Source organism: Petromyzon marinus, chromosome 71 (assembly GCF_048934315.1).
Source record: "Petromyzon marinus isolate PM22_M1 ecotype Great Lakes invasive population chromosome 71, UKy_Petmar_22M1.pri1.0, whole genome shotgun sequence".
Taxonomy (NCBI): Eukaryota; Metazoa; Chordata; class Hyperoartia; order Petromyzontiformes; family Petromyzontidae; genus Petromyzon; species Petromyzon marinus.
The window spans coordinates 1,230,857-1,245,793 of NC_133737.1; the positions used below are offsets into that span (position 1 = coordinate 1,230,857).

General features: G+C 42.0%; 1 long non-coding RNA gene across 1 annotated transcript; it reads left to right on the top strand.

Moving 5' to 3' along the window:
* The first annotated feature begins 263 nt into the window (after positions 1 to 263).
* On the top strand, positions 264 to 13,948 carry LOC142906899 (uncharacterized). Its single transcript, XR_012930540.1, has 3 exons — positions 264 to 841; positions 1,310 to 1,396; positions 8,794 to 13,948. It is a non-coding gene; the product is annotated as an uncharacterized LOC142906899 (long non-coding RNA).
* Positions 13,949 to 14,937: the final 989 nt, after the last annotated feature.

Consider the following 14,937-nt stretch of genomic DNA (forward strand, 5'->3'; position numbering starts at 1 on the left):
AAGAATTCGTTTCGCATTAGAAGAAGTTACAGTAGCAGAGGTGAGTGTAAATGCGATTGGTATTACCCCAGAGTCGCGGCATCTCTTCAGGAAGGTGAGAGACTCGATCAGCTGAGCTTTCTTATCCCGGAGTTTGTTGAAAGATCTTAAAGTTATGTGAAAACCCTCCCCGTAGAGGCGATTAAATTTTGATTTAAAGCTTTCGTGACTGCAGTAATTCATATTCTTAGTTTTTTCGGTAAAGTCACGAGGCTATCCACATATACAAACACAGAGACAGTTTCAACCGAGAAGATGGATTCTATCTTAGCAATCATTGGAAAGATTTGATAAATCATTTCAGTTCTTGATTGATTGTTCACGCTTACAGTGCCTTTCAGACAGCATACATAAAAACAAATTTCGTCTCCCCCCTCCTCTTTTCAAAAAATAGATGGACTAGTCCTGGCAAACTGCCATCGTTGCGCGTGACGCAAACGTTATTTTTATATATATAAATAAATATGCCGTTTTCAAAATAAATTTATGCAAACCGACACACCTGATGATGACCGTTTGAGTTATGGTCGAAACGTCGTGAGATTTTTTTATTGTTTTATATATATTTTGTTATTTTGTTGTTTCTCTTCAACGTGACTTTACCGAAAAAACTAAGAATATGAATTACTGCAGTCACGAAAGCTTTAAATCAAAATATAATTTATTAAGTTGCACCGCCGCACATTGGGTATGGGAGTTGTTGTAACCCTGTAGTGACGTCATGTCACCTCCTGCTGCCGCGTGACGTCACGAGACACCAGGAAGCTGCCGATCGGGTCTCCTGCGCTCACTGAGATTTGAGGTGAGAAGTTCACATCGTGGTGGTGGTGGTTGTTGTTGTGGTGGTTGTTGTTGTTTACCCAGGTAGAGCCTCGCTCCTCTCTCTCTCGTAGGGATATCAATTGAGTAGCAGCGAGTAATGGAATCGACGTCCAGGTCGGAACATTACAACGCGGGGCCTAGCCATGCGGAGCCTTGCCTCCTGCCCCTCGCCTTGATTGCGTTTGCTTTAATTCTCTCGCTTTAAGTTTAATTTGTCTTCACCTGGCTCGCTGCTTTGAAACTTTGTTTTTTCTTTGAAATATTCCTACAGTTTTCTTTGTTTTGTTATCTTTAGTTATCTTTACCAAGGTCAAAGCCCGCTTCAGCTGCTGTAACGCTCTTGTTTTCAGAAGCGACCTGCACACAACAAAGTGGTTTATCAACGTGTTGAAATGCCCGTCGGTCAAATACTCTAAAACGCGTGGTGATGTTCACTCTGAATGTGCAGGGAAAAAAACCCTGGAGGGTCCTGAGGGAAAATCCACGCGACCACGAGGAGAGACACGCAAACTCCAAATATACATCCCTAATACAGGTTTGTTTGGGTTAGATCGCATCAATATATGTGTGTAGTTAAACCCCTCCACCACTCGACACAGCCAACTAGTAGGGGTTGTCACGTTATCTACTGACTATAGGAGTAACTACTAACTTTATATAGTAACTACTAACTCTAAATAGTATCTACTGACTATAGTAGTATCTACTGACTAGTAGTATTTACTGACCATAGTATCTACTGACAGGAGTATCTACTAACTCTACAGTAGTATCTACTAACTCTACAGTAGTAACTACTGACTCTAAATAGTATCTACTGACTATAGTAGTATCTACTGACTATAGTAGTAACTACTGACTCTAAATAGTATCTACTGACTCTATAGTAGTATCTACTGACTGTAGTAGTATTTACTGACCATAGTAGTATCTAATGACAGTAGTATCTACTTACTATACAGGAGTATCTACTAACTCTACAGTAGTATCTACTGACTCTATAGTAGTAACTACTGACTCTAAATAGTATCTACTAACTCTATAGTAGTATCTACTGACTATAGTAGTAACTACTGACTATAGTAGTATTTACTGACCATAGTAGTGTCTAATGACAGTAGTATCTACTTACTATACAGGAGTATCTACAGACTATAGTAGTATCTACTGACTGTAGTAGTATTTACTGACCATAGTGTCTAATGACAGTAGTATCTACTTACTATACAGGAGTATCTACTGACTCTATAGTAGTATCTACTGACTCTATAGTAGTATCTACTGACTATAGTAGTGTCTACTGACTCTATAGTAGTATTTACTGACCATAGTGTCTAATGACAGTAGTATCTACTTACTATACAGGAGTATCTACTGACTGTAGTAGTATTTACTGACCATAGTATCTACTGACAGGAGTATCTACTGACTCTATAGTAGTATCTACTGACTCTATAGTAGTATCTACTGACTATAGTAGTAACTACTAACTCTAAATAGTATCTACTGACTCTATAGTAGTATCTACTGACTGTAGTAGTATTTACTGACCATTGTAGTGTCTAATGACAGTAGTATCTACTTGCTATACAGGAGTATCTACTGACTATAGTAGTATCTACTGACAGTAGTATCTACTGACAGCAGTGTCTACTTTCTCTATAGTAGTATCTACTTACTCTATAGTAGTATCTACTGATCATAGTAGTATCTACTGATCATATTAGTATCTATGGACTGTATAGTAGTATCAACTGACTGTATTATCTACTGACAGTAGTATCTACTGACAGTAGTATCTACTTACTCTATAGTACAGGGGTCGGGAACCTTTTTGACTAAGAGAGCCATGAAAGCAAAAAAAATTGGAAATTTATTTCAGTGAGAGCCATATAATATATTTTAAAAGTGAATTCAACTAAATGTCAGTATAATAAGCCTCTGAATTTATTCTTTTAAATAATGTTGTTATAACACTCACCATTAATGCGACTTCTGGTGCTGCATGGATTTGCTGATGTCTTTGTAGTCGGGTTGGTACTTGGTGAGGTTAAGCTTCATGCAAGCGTTGAGGCTTTCATCCGTTAAACGTGACCGTAGGTTGGACTTGATGTTTTTAAGATGTGAGAATGACTGCTCACATGCATACGTAGATCCAAACATGGTCAATACAGCAATACTCACACGCTGCAGTGTGTGGTATGTGACAGGAAGCGCGTTCCAAGTTTTGAGAATCAGCTGGTCTTCGGGTTGGAGTTTTTTCATTTCTGTCCACATGTGCTTGCTCGCCAACTCCGCTTTCTGTCGTGTGATTCTTTCCAAATCTTCATTCAGTGACTTGAACTTATTCACCCACATGTCTGAGGCCTTCAGGTCAGCCACTTCTGCTTCAAAATCTCTGACGGAGACACCAGGGATGTAATTCAGGTCGGCTGTGTTCAGTGAACACTCGTTTGGATGGGTGATGAACTTAAAAAGACGAGTGTGCTCACGAAATTCTCCAAAGCGTGCTTTGAAGGACTGTAGGAGACTGGATGTGCAGCCAGCTAGCTGGTGGAGATCAAGGTTTTGAATGGGCTCACTTGCTGTGCATGCATCTTTAAATTGGCTCAGTTTTTCAAAATGTAGTAAACGACCTGTTTCAAGATCCGTGATGAAAAGCTCCAGCTTGTTTTCAAAAGCAAATACAGCTTGTTGAAGGGATAACACTGTATTTCCAATGCCTTGCATTTTCACGTTGAGCTGGTTCAGATGTTCAGTCAGATCTACGAGATAGTAAAACTTGAGGAGCCACTCGGTGTCGGCTAGCTCAGGATGCCCGACGCCTTTCATTTCAAGGAAAGTCCGGATTTCGTTCAGGCAAGCCGCAAAACGGCTAAGCACCTTCCCTCTTGACAACCAACGCACATTGCTGTGCAAAAGCAGACCAGGATAGTTATTTACAACTTCATCCAGCAGTGTTTTAAACTGGCGATCATTTAAGGCTCGGGCAACAATAAAGTTGATCACACGAATGACCAGCGACATCACTTCGCCAAACTGCCTGTCACACATCTGAGCACAAAGTGCCTCCTGGTGTATAATGCAATGGAAACTTAGGATGGGTCTATTTTCATGTTCACGGAGAAGCGCCACAAATCCTTTGTTTTTCCCCACCATACACGGAGCACCATCAGTACACACTGAGAGAAGTTTATCCATAGGTAGACTTTTTTCTTGAGCAAACTCCATGAAAGACTTGAATAAATCCTCACCTCTTGTGGACCCTTTTAATGGCAGAACAGCAAGACTTTCTTCGCGCAGTGTGTCACCAACAGCATATCTTGCAATCACGCTGAACTGCGACAAATGGCTCACGTCTGTTGACTCATCCAAAGCCAGAGAAAAGAACGGCGCTGCATTTATGTCCTTCACTTGCGTTTCCTCCACTTTGTTTGCCATCACGATGGTACGATCATGAACAGTTCTTGCCGACAGAGGCATGTCTTGTATCCGTTTGATTATCTTGTCTTTGTTCGGAAGATCATCAAAAAGTTCATTGGCTACATCCAGCATGAACGTTTTAGCATACTCGCCATCTGTGAATGGTTTTCCGTTCCTCACTATTGCTAAAGAACCAGCAAAGCTAGCCGAATTATAGTCACCTTGCCGGGTCCATACGCGAAGTTGCTGCTGGCTAGCTTGCACCCTGCTCAGAAGCTCTTGGCACGCTTTCTTTCTGCTGTCTCCCGCAGGGTATTTTGATGCAAAGGTAGCGTGGCGCGTGTCGAAGTGCCGCTTTACATTCGACCGTTTCAACGATGTAATTTTGTCATTGCAAATTAGACACACCGCAGAACCCGCTCTCTCCACAAAGGCGAATTCTTCGGTCCATTCGTCCTGAAATGTACGATACTCGTCGTCTTTTTTTCTTTTCGCCATCTTCTTCGTCGAAGGGTTAGCTTTGAGCTAATGACCGAGCAGACGCAGTCTCAGACTGATTCAAAAGGGGGCGTTTACCTGTTTTACCCAGCAACGGCAAACGTAGGCCAGTATCATCCAATTAAAATAATGGACAATTGCTCCTGCAGCCCTGAACAGGACATGCGCAGTGAAAAATCGATGGATGGATTAAAACAAGTGAGAATATTTTGTTTTATCTGCGAGCCATATGCAATCATCAAAAGAGCCACATCTGGCTCGCGAGCCATAGGTTCCCGACCCCTGCTATAGTAGTATCTACTGATCATAGTAGTATCTACTGATCATAGTAGTATCTACTGATCACAGTAGTATCTATGGACTGTATAGTAGTATCAACTGACTGTATTATCTACTGACAGTAGTATCTACTGACAGTAGTATCTACTTACTCTATATTAGTATCTACTGGCTATAGTAGTATCTAATGATCACAGTAGTATCTATGGACTGTATAGTAGTATCAACTGACTGTAGTACCTACTGACAGTAGTATCTACTGACAGTAGTATCTACTTACTCTATAGTAGTATCTACTTACTCTATAGTATCTACTGGCCATAGTAGTATCTACTGATCACAGTAGTATCTATGGACTGTATAGTAGTATCAACTGACTGTCGCAGTATTTGCTGGCTAGTGGTATCTACTGACTAGTATCTACTGATTCTACAGTAGTATCTGCCGACTATAGTGGGAACGAGTAACTCGAAAGTAGTATCTGCTTACTCTTTAAAAGTAGCTTCTACTGACTGCAGTGATATCTACCGACTCTACAGTAGTAACTACCGACTTTATAGTCGTAACTACTGACTATAGTAGTATATAGTGACTCTACAGTAGTTTCTACTGACTGCAGTAGTGTCTACCGACTCTTTAATATATATATCAAGGCCGTAATTATAATATATATTGGGGGGGGGGGGGTTAAAATATGCTCAAAATGTCCCCCCCCCCCCAATATATTGCTATAAAAATATTTAAAAAAATAGTAATAATTGCCATGCTATGTAAATAAAAAGAACAATTTGCTAAACCTTGGCCACAATATCTGGACTTGTCTTCATATAAATCAATGCATAGATTTCTGTGTATATGATTGTGGTTATGGTTGTACTTTATTAATCCCTAATCTCAGACATTACATACAATGAAACAAGAAATGATAAAAAAGTAAAAACAGAGCAATGTAATACAATACACTATTTTACATGATTATAAAAAAATAATAAAAAGTCTATCTCATGTGTTAGTGAATTTTTAAATATTTTTTTGCAGGAAATGGCAGTAAATTAGTTTTCAAATTTAGATATTTTTCTGGGTTGGGACCCCCAGACCCCCTGGAAGATTTGGTCCCCCCCAATGTTGACTCCATGGCTACAGCCTTGGTATATATCGACTCTATAGCAGTAGCTACTAACTCTATAGTAGGAAATACTGACTTTAGTAATAACTACTAACTCTATAGTAGTATATACTGGCTCGATAGCACTATCTACTATCACTACAGTAGTATGTACTGGCTGTCGTAGTAGCTACTATCACTACAGTAGTATGTACTGGCTATAGTAGTAGTTACTATCACTACAGTAGTATGTACTGGCTGTAGTAGTAGCTACTATCACTACAGTAGTATGTATTGGCTGTAGTAGTAGCTACTATCACTCCAGTAGTATGTACTGGCTATAGTAGTAGCTATCACTCCAGTAGTATGTACTGGCTGTAGTAGTAGTTACTATCACTACAGTAGTATGTACTGACTGTAGTAGTAGCAACTATCACTACAGTAGTATGTATTGGCTGTAGTAGTAGCTACTATCACTCCAGTAGTATGTACTGGCTGTAGTAGTAGCTACTATCACTACAGTAGTATGTATTGGCTGTAGTAGTAGCTACTATCACTCCAGTAGTATGTACTGGCTATAGTAGTAGCTATCACTCCAGTAGTATGTACTGGCTGTAGTAGTAGTTACTATCACTACAGTAGTATGTACTGACTGTAGTAGTAGCAACTATCACTACAGTAGTATGTATTGGCTGTAGTAGTAGCTACTATCACTCCAGTAGTATGTACTGGCTATAGTAGTAGCTATCACTCCAGTAGTATGTACTGGCTGTAGTAGTAGTTACTATCACTACAGTAGTATGTACTGGCTGTAGTAGTAGCTACTATCACTACAGTGGTATGTACTAGCTGTAGTAGTAGCTACTATCACTACAGTGGTATGTACTAGCTGTAGTAGTAGCTACTATCACTAGAGTAGTATGTACTGACTGTAGTAGTACCTACTATCACTACAGTAGTATGTATTGGCTGTAGTAGTAGCTATACTAACTTTAGCAATACGTACTGGCTGTAGTATTAGCTATATTTAACTCTATAACAGTGTGTACTGGCTGTTGTAGTAACTATACTATCTGTAAATCAGTGTGTACTGGCTGTAATAGTAGCTATACTAACTCTATAGCAGTGTGTACTGTATGTAATAGCTATACTAACTCTATAGCAGTGTGTTCTGGCTGTAGTAGTAGCTATACTAACTCTAGCAGTGTGTACTGGCTGTAGTAGTAGCTATACTGACTCTATAATTATAATCTTTGGTTCTTTGGTTGAGTCATGTAGATAGACAAATAGTAATACAAATAAAGTTACTAATAAAGTGAATAAAAAAAAGAAATAACCATCGATGTAAGCTGTAGCCTGGTTGTTAAGTTTTGTGATTGTACTGGCAGTCTATAATGTAGACTGAAGAAATGGTTATTAATAACCAAGAATAAGTCTATAGACTGCCAGTACACTCGCCCAGCTTACTAACCATTGCTACAGTCTACATTATAGACTGCGAGTAAACTCACTAAACTTAATAAGAAACCTACAGTCTACATTATAGACTGCCAGTTCACTCACCGAGGTTAAGAACCAGGCTATAGTCTACATTATAGACTGCCAGTGCACTCAACCAACTTAATAACCATTGCCATATTCTCATCTTGATTTGAAGCTTTCGTGACTGCAGGAATTCATACTCTTTGGTTCTTTCGGTGAATTCACGTAGGTAGAAAAAATAATAGATCACAACGTTTCGATCACAACTCAAGCAACCGTCATCAGGTGTGAAACAAAACACAGCAGAAGGATTGCTGATGTAGGAGAAAGAGCTGCTGCAACAAGAGTTGCAGCAGCTCTTTGGAGGTTAAATCAAAACAATAGCTTATTTGAGTATCCTCTGGAACTTTTTGTAAGAATGTAAACATATCCTTAGCTCTTTCGGTAAAGTCATGTTGAAGGGAAACAATAAAATAATCAAATATATATAAAACAATAAAAAAATTCTCACGGCGTTTCGACCATAACACAAACGGTCGTCATCAGGTGTGTCGGTTTGGTCGAAACGTCGTGAGAATTTTTATTGTTTTATATATATATATTATTTTATTGTTTCCCTTCAACGTGGTGACTTTACCGAAAGAGCTAAGAATATGAATTACTGCAGTCACGAAAGCTTTAAATCAGAATGTAAACAGTCAGGAAATTAACACAGCATATATGCTGCTGAAGTTAGATCTGTTCATCCAAGCATTCAAGCAAATCTGAGCCTGGCTTCACACCTCTAAATTGCGATTGAATATTAATTTATGCATTTCTGCATAATACAAATCATATTATTATCAACAGCCGTTGCTATGTTAGCTGAATTTTGCTTTTATAAATATTGCTATTGTTGCCAGGCAGCCGAAAATGTGTGCTTGGTGTTTTGGGTTAATATTTATTTTGAAGATACTTGGGCCTCCGGGCATATTTATAACCATTTGCCCTCTCATTGTGTGCCTTAACAGCCCATAAGATGGATTGGGGAATATCTTGAGTATATGAATAAATATAGACGTGTAAGTCACCTGTGATTGTGTATATGCATTCCTCTGTGCCTCGATACTGACGTAGATGGTGTGGATATTTTTTTCTGTCTGCAGCTGAAACATTCTTCTGACGCTTCATCGGCAGAATTGGTTTGATGGAGCAAAGGCACTCGGCGCAGCCTGGTTCAACAAGACAACAATGGGATCAGGATGCAAACAGCATGGATTGTACTGGAAGTGTGACATGGCACCAGAGAACTCAAACAGGAGAGAGACCCTTCAAGTGCACTGTGTGTGAGAAGGCATTTTCAGATTCATCTGTTTTTAAAAAACACCAGAGAACACACACGGGAGTGAAACCTTTCAAGTGCACTGTCTGTGAGAAGGCATTTGCAGAGTTATCAAATCTTAAAACACACCATAGAACACACACAGGAGAGAAATATTTCAAGTGCACTGTGTGTGAGAAGGCATTTGCACAGTTATCAAATCTTCAGAGGCACCACAGAATGCACACAGGAGAGAAACCCTTCAAGTGCAGTGTGTGTGGGAAGGCATTTTCAAATTCATCTGGTCTTAAGAACCACCAGAGAACACACACGGAAGGGAAACATTACAAGTGCAGTTTGTGTGAGACGACATTTTCAAGTTAATTTTGTTTAAAAATGCACCAGAGAACACACAAAGGAGAGAAACCCTTCAGGTGCACTCTGTGCGGGAAGCCCTTTGCATATTCATCACAGCTTAAAAAACACCAGAGAACGCACACAGGAGAGAAACCCTTCAAATGCACTCTGTGCGGGAAGCCCTTTGCAGATTCATCACTTCTTAAAAAACACCAGAGAACGCACACAGGAGAGAAACCCTTCAAGTGCACTGTCTGTGAGAAGGCATTTGCATGGTCATCAGATCTTCAGATCCACCAGAGAACACACACGGGAGAGAAACCCTTCAAGTGCACTTTCTGTGAGAAGGCATTTGCATGGTCATCAGCTCTTCAGATCCACCAGAGAACACACAGGAGAGAAACCCTTCAGGTGCACTCTGTGCGGGAAGCCCTTTGTAGATTCATCACATCTTAAAAAACACCAGAGAACACACACAGGAGAGAAACCCTTCAAGTGCACTCTCTGTGAGAAGGCATTTGCATGGTCATCAGATCTTCAGATCCACCAGAGAACACACACAGGAGAGAAACCCTTCAGGTGCACTCTGTGTGGGAAGCCCTTTGCAGATTCATCACATCTTAAACGGCACCAGAGAACACACATGGGAGAGAAACCCTTCAAGTGCACTCTGTGTGGAAAGGCGTTCACACGTTCATCATATCTTCAAATGCACCAGGGAACACACAGGCATCAGAAGATCCCCAAGGAGTGTAGTCTGAAAGCGACTTGTGAAAGTCATAGTGCTGCAATAAGCCCATCCCTCCTGAAAATAGAACCAGAAGAGAATCCCAGCTTGGACACTATGAAATGTTTCAAGGTGAAATGTGAAGAGGTGACAGTGAAGAGCGAAGAAGTGAAGGTGAAATGTGAAGATGAAGATTCAACTCCAAAATGGGACCTTAACATCGATGGAGGCAACGTGAAGCAGGAGGAGAATTCTGACTGTGAGGCAGAGCGAGGCAACTCCCAGCAGTTTGTGAAAGTGGAGGTGTGGGTGGACTTCTTAGACAATACAAAGTCAAATGGAGACCCTGTAGATATGTAAGATTGAGACAATGAAGCCCGAATAGATTCACCTTTGTCACAGGCCTTTAATAAAAATAACTCCATTCCTAGGTTCAACCTGCACAGCAAGAGCGGTCAGTATTTGTGGACCTGTGGGTTGGGTAGATCTCTAACTAGGGGATCTGAATTCTGAGACCTGATAGAATTACACTAAAACATAACCATTTTATTTTCACAATTGGTAATATACCCCTAGATAACGAAGCCCAGCCTAATTTAAATTAGCATAATTTAATCAAATGTCATTTTTTTCAGCTGCCCCTGTGTGGCATAAGGTGGTCCTGCACCAGGCTGCATGTGGGCATGAGTCTGTTAATAGGGCGCAATGATTGATGTATGATCTCAGTTGTGTCATTTGTGGGTAATGTTTCGAATTTGCCAAATTTTAAACACAATGCCAGCATGCAATCGCATGCACATTTTGAATGACAATAGTTTGTTTTAGAATCAGATGTTAAGAAGTACGGTGCATATTTGTAATTAATGTTCCTGGACAAATCAGGGATGCCTGTCGGATTTGAACCTTGAACCTCTACCCCTCAATCTGACTACTGTAGGTGTAGGCCTCATCCGACAGAGATCAACTTGTAAATACGATATAACACGATGAAATACATTTCAGTGCAGTAATTACATTTTGTAAATATGCCTATCGATAATTTAATGAATACTTATTCTTGGTTCTTTTGGTAAAGTCACGTAGAAGGGAAACAATAAAATAATAAAAATATATATAAAACTAAAAATTATCACGACGTTTCGACCATAACACAAACACCTGATGACGACCGTTTGTGTTATGGTCGAAACGTCGTGAGAATTTTAATTTTTTATGTATATTTTATTGTTTCCCTTCAACGTGACTTTACTGAAAGAGCTAAGATTATAATGAATACTTGTCTGATTTTGTGCGTACATGTAACATTTTGTCTATAAGGTCAAATATGGAACACGTGATTGTAGGAGAAAGTGTGTGTTTTGGAAGTAACCTATACAGATGTAGTGGAGTAGGAAGGTATGCTGGGGAAACTGCGCGATTGTATTGATCACACGGACATTGTGGGGTTATTTGGGGGTTAGCCTATGGAAGGCGTAAACAGCGTGGGTCGCCTTAGGACAGGCACGTGCAGAAGCTGAAAGGTGACGTCATCGGTTGGGCCAATTAAGGTAGACGAGAAGCAACGGCAGTGATTGGCTGGGACTGTTGCCGGGGCTGGAGAGGTACCGGGATGTCTGAGAGGAGACAGGTGGTGGATGACGCGTTGTGTGCGGAGGCACGCGGGCCAATTCATTAGCAATAATGTGAAGGGGGATAAATTGGGAGGAGACAGAGAGTTGGGGAGTCGGAGTTGAAGAGAATTGGGAGTGGGAGCTGAGGAGAGTTGGGGTCCGGAGTTGGAAGCCAGGACAGTGTGTAGAGTTAGCGGAGCTGAAGAAGACGGAACAGTTAGCAGTGGAGTGAGCGTAGAGTTAGCGGAGCTGGAGAAGGCGGAACAGTTAGCAGTGGAGTGAGCGTAGAGTTAGCGGAGCTGAAGAAGTCAGAGCAGTTAGCAGTGGAGAGAGCGTAGAGTTAGCGGAGCTGAAGAAGACGGAACAGTTAGCAGTGGAGTGAGTGTAGAGTTAGCGGAGCTGAAGAAGACGGAACAGTTAGCAGTGGAGTGAGCGTAGAGTTAGCGGAGCTGAAGAAGACGGAACAGTTAGCAGTGGAGTGAGCGTAGAGTTAGCGGAGCTGAAGAAGGCGGAGCAGTTAGCAGTGGAGTGAGCGTAGAGTTAGCGGAGCTGAAGAAGACGGAACAGTTAGCAGTGGAGTGAGTGTAGAGTTAGCGGAGCTGAAGAAGACGGAGCAGTTAGCAGTGGAGAGAGCGTAGCGTTAGCGGAGCTGAAGAAGGCAGAGCAGTTAGCAGTGGAGAGAGCGTAGAGTTAGCGGAGCTGAAGAAGACTTAGCAGTGGAGTGAGCGTAGAGTTAGCGGAGCTGAAGAAGGCGGAGCAGTTAGCAGTGGAGTGAGCGTAGAGTTAGCGGAGCTGAAGAAGGCGGAGCAGTTAGCAGTGGAGTGAGCGTAGTAATAGAGCTGGAGACGAGGTGTGCGGAGACAGAGAAGTGAGATTGGGTTTCGCTGTGTGCGACGACGCTGTATTAGCGGAGGAGCTGAGGAGGATCGCCAGCAGTGGAGAGAGCGTAGGAATAGAGGAGTTGATGACGTGTGTGCGGAGCAGAGCGACGTGATACTGGGAACCAAGGTGGTGAGCGAGACGGGCGAAGCACGGCGAGGCGAGCCGCGGTGTCCGGGATACGGTGGAGTGTGGAGAACGTGTTAAACGATGAAAATAACTCACGTGAGAGCTGTTCTTTTGATACGGGTCAACTGGTATTTTTCGTGATTGAGGAAGCATCTGCCTCTGGAAAAAGTCATTGTCTTTGAAATAAGGAACACTCGCATAATTCATCAGTTACAAGGCATGCGACTTAAAAGTTACGTATGGGAGATACATTCTCCACAACGCGTATTCTAATTTTATCACACGTGTGTGGCAGTCAGAGTGATAGCTTTGGGGGGGCAGGGTGTTTCTTTGATTGGGGAGAAGCGAGGGACTCGTGGTGGGGGGGGGGGAGTGGCTTTGTGTGAAGGTGGTTGCAGGTGCGTTGGATTGGATTGGCTCGTGCGCACGGGGGTTTAGACTCGTGGGCACGCAGCGCCAATCAAATGGGGGGAATGAGCCCAAGGGTGTGATTCAATTAAAGGCCCCGCTATGGGGAACCCAGAGGAAGGGGCGGGGAATTTCATTACGCGACTGATCCGGCTCGAGGTGGCTGGCGACTGATCCGCTGAGGGTGGTGTTTGGAGCGGTTTTTGTTTGGTCTGCTCCAGAGCCGGGCGGTGCGTCGTGCGTGCCTTCGGAGTTTTGCTCAGCGGTTTTCTCCCACCGGCGTTTGTGGGTGGAGTAAGTCGGTGAGGCCGCGGTTGTTGGATTATTGTGTGACTGTGTTGGTTGTTGTGTTCTTGCGAGGGTCATTTGGGTTGGTATAGTGGCTTGTGATGCGTGCACTCCTCCACAGAGAAGTAGTAGCCCTGTTGCCCTTTAACAATGTTGTAAGATTTGTGTAGAGATTAAATTATAAGTAAACACTATACATCTGGAATATACCGGCAGTGGTCTTGGTTGTGTTTCCCGCATTGTCATTTTGGGCGTCGCGTGAAATAGAGGCCCCGCCGTAATTTAAGCGACAGTGATGCTAGCTAGGGTTTCGGATGTAGACCGAAACCTGCTAAAGCATGTCCCAAAAGGATGCACAATTGCAACGTATTTTGTAGATTTTGTCGAACTAGGACTAGAAATGCTCCTTGCTGATTTCACATCTGGATGTTCGTCACCATCGGTTGAAGCAAGCCCGACTGCTGTTGAGACATTGTACACCAATACTGGTCCGCAGGTGGCTTGCACTGAATCAATGATGTACTCCTAGAAGGCTGCTATTTATAGTTTGTGTAAAACATTTCTCTGTGTCCATGGAGAGACCAATAAATGAAATCCACGTGTCTGCTGATCTGATTCATAGCAAGGAGGTAATTTTAAGAGCACATTTGAAATGCGTCATGGATTTTTGTTACAGATTTGTATTCTAGCCTAGGTTTCATTGGATTTTAATATCTGTTTAGAAAAAAAATTAAATTAACCGTGTCCATCGATATCCCGCTGCTTACCACATGTTTACTTAAATATGTAAAAGCCTCTGAAGATATCGCCTCAAAGTCATGTGGGTGATGTCAGTGCCTCCCTATCTGGTCAATGACCTCACCAACAGCAGAACTCCTCTCGTCCACGGGACGTGGCGACTGCGCACCGAGTCTTGGAATTCATTTGCACAGTCAATCAAATCTTGACCGGCAACGGAGAACACGCACAGAAGAGGAGCCCATCGGGTGCATTTTGTGTGGTGAGACGTTTGCACGGTCATCAAATCTTCACAACCGCCAGGGAACACGTTAAAAACGCCATCAAGTACACTGTGTTTGAAGGCCTTTGAAGTGTTTTGAAACTGAAACACGCGTAAGGAGATCAATCAAGAGCGGAGTCTGCATTCGAGGTGTGAAATTCCAAGTGCGACAAGAAGCCCATAGCTTGCAACGCAAGAACCATTAGAAAATTCTTGCTTGGATTACATGGCCAGGAGGAAAGGTGACATGAAGACTCCAGGGTTTGAGCTCCAGGTCATCAATGAAGGCAGCTGAAAGCGTGAGAAGAGGTTGGACTGTGAGTGAACCCGGGACAAATCCCAGACGATTTTCGATGTGCAGGTTTGGGTTGAATGTTTTAATAATGTAGAGTAGGAGCAGCCAGTATATACAGTGAGGGAAAAAAGTATTTGATCCCCTGCTGATTTTGTACGTTTGCCCACTGACAAAGAAATTATCAGGTCTAATTTTAATGGTAGGTTTATTTGAACAGTGAGAGACAGAATAACAACAAAAATCCAGAAAAACGCATGTCAAAAATGTTATAAATTGATTTTAATGATGGAAATAAG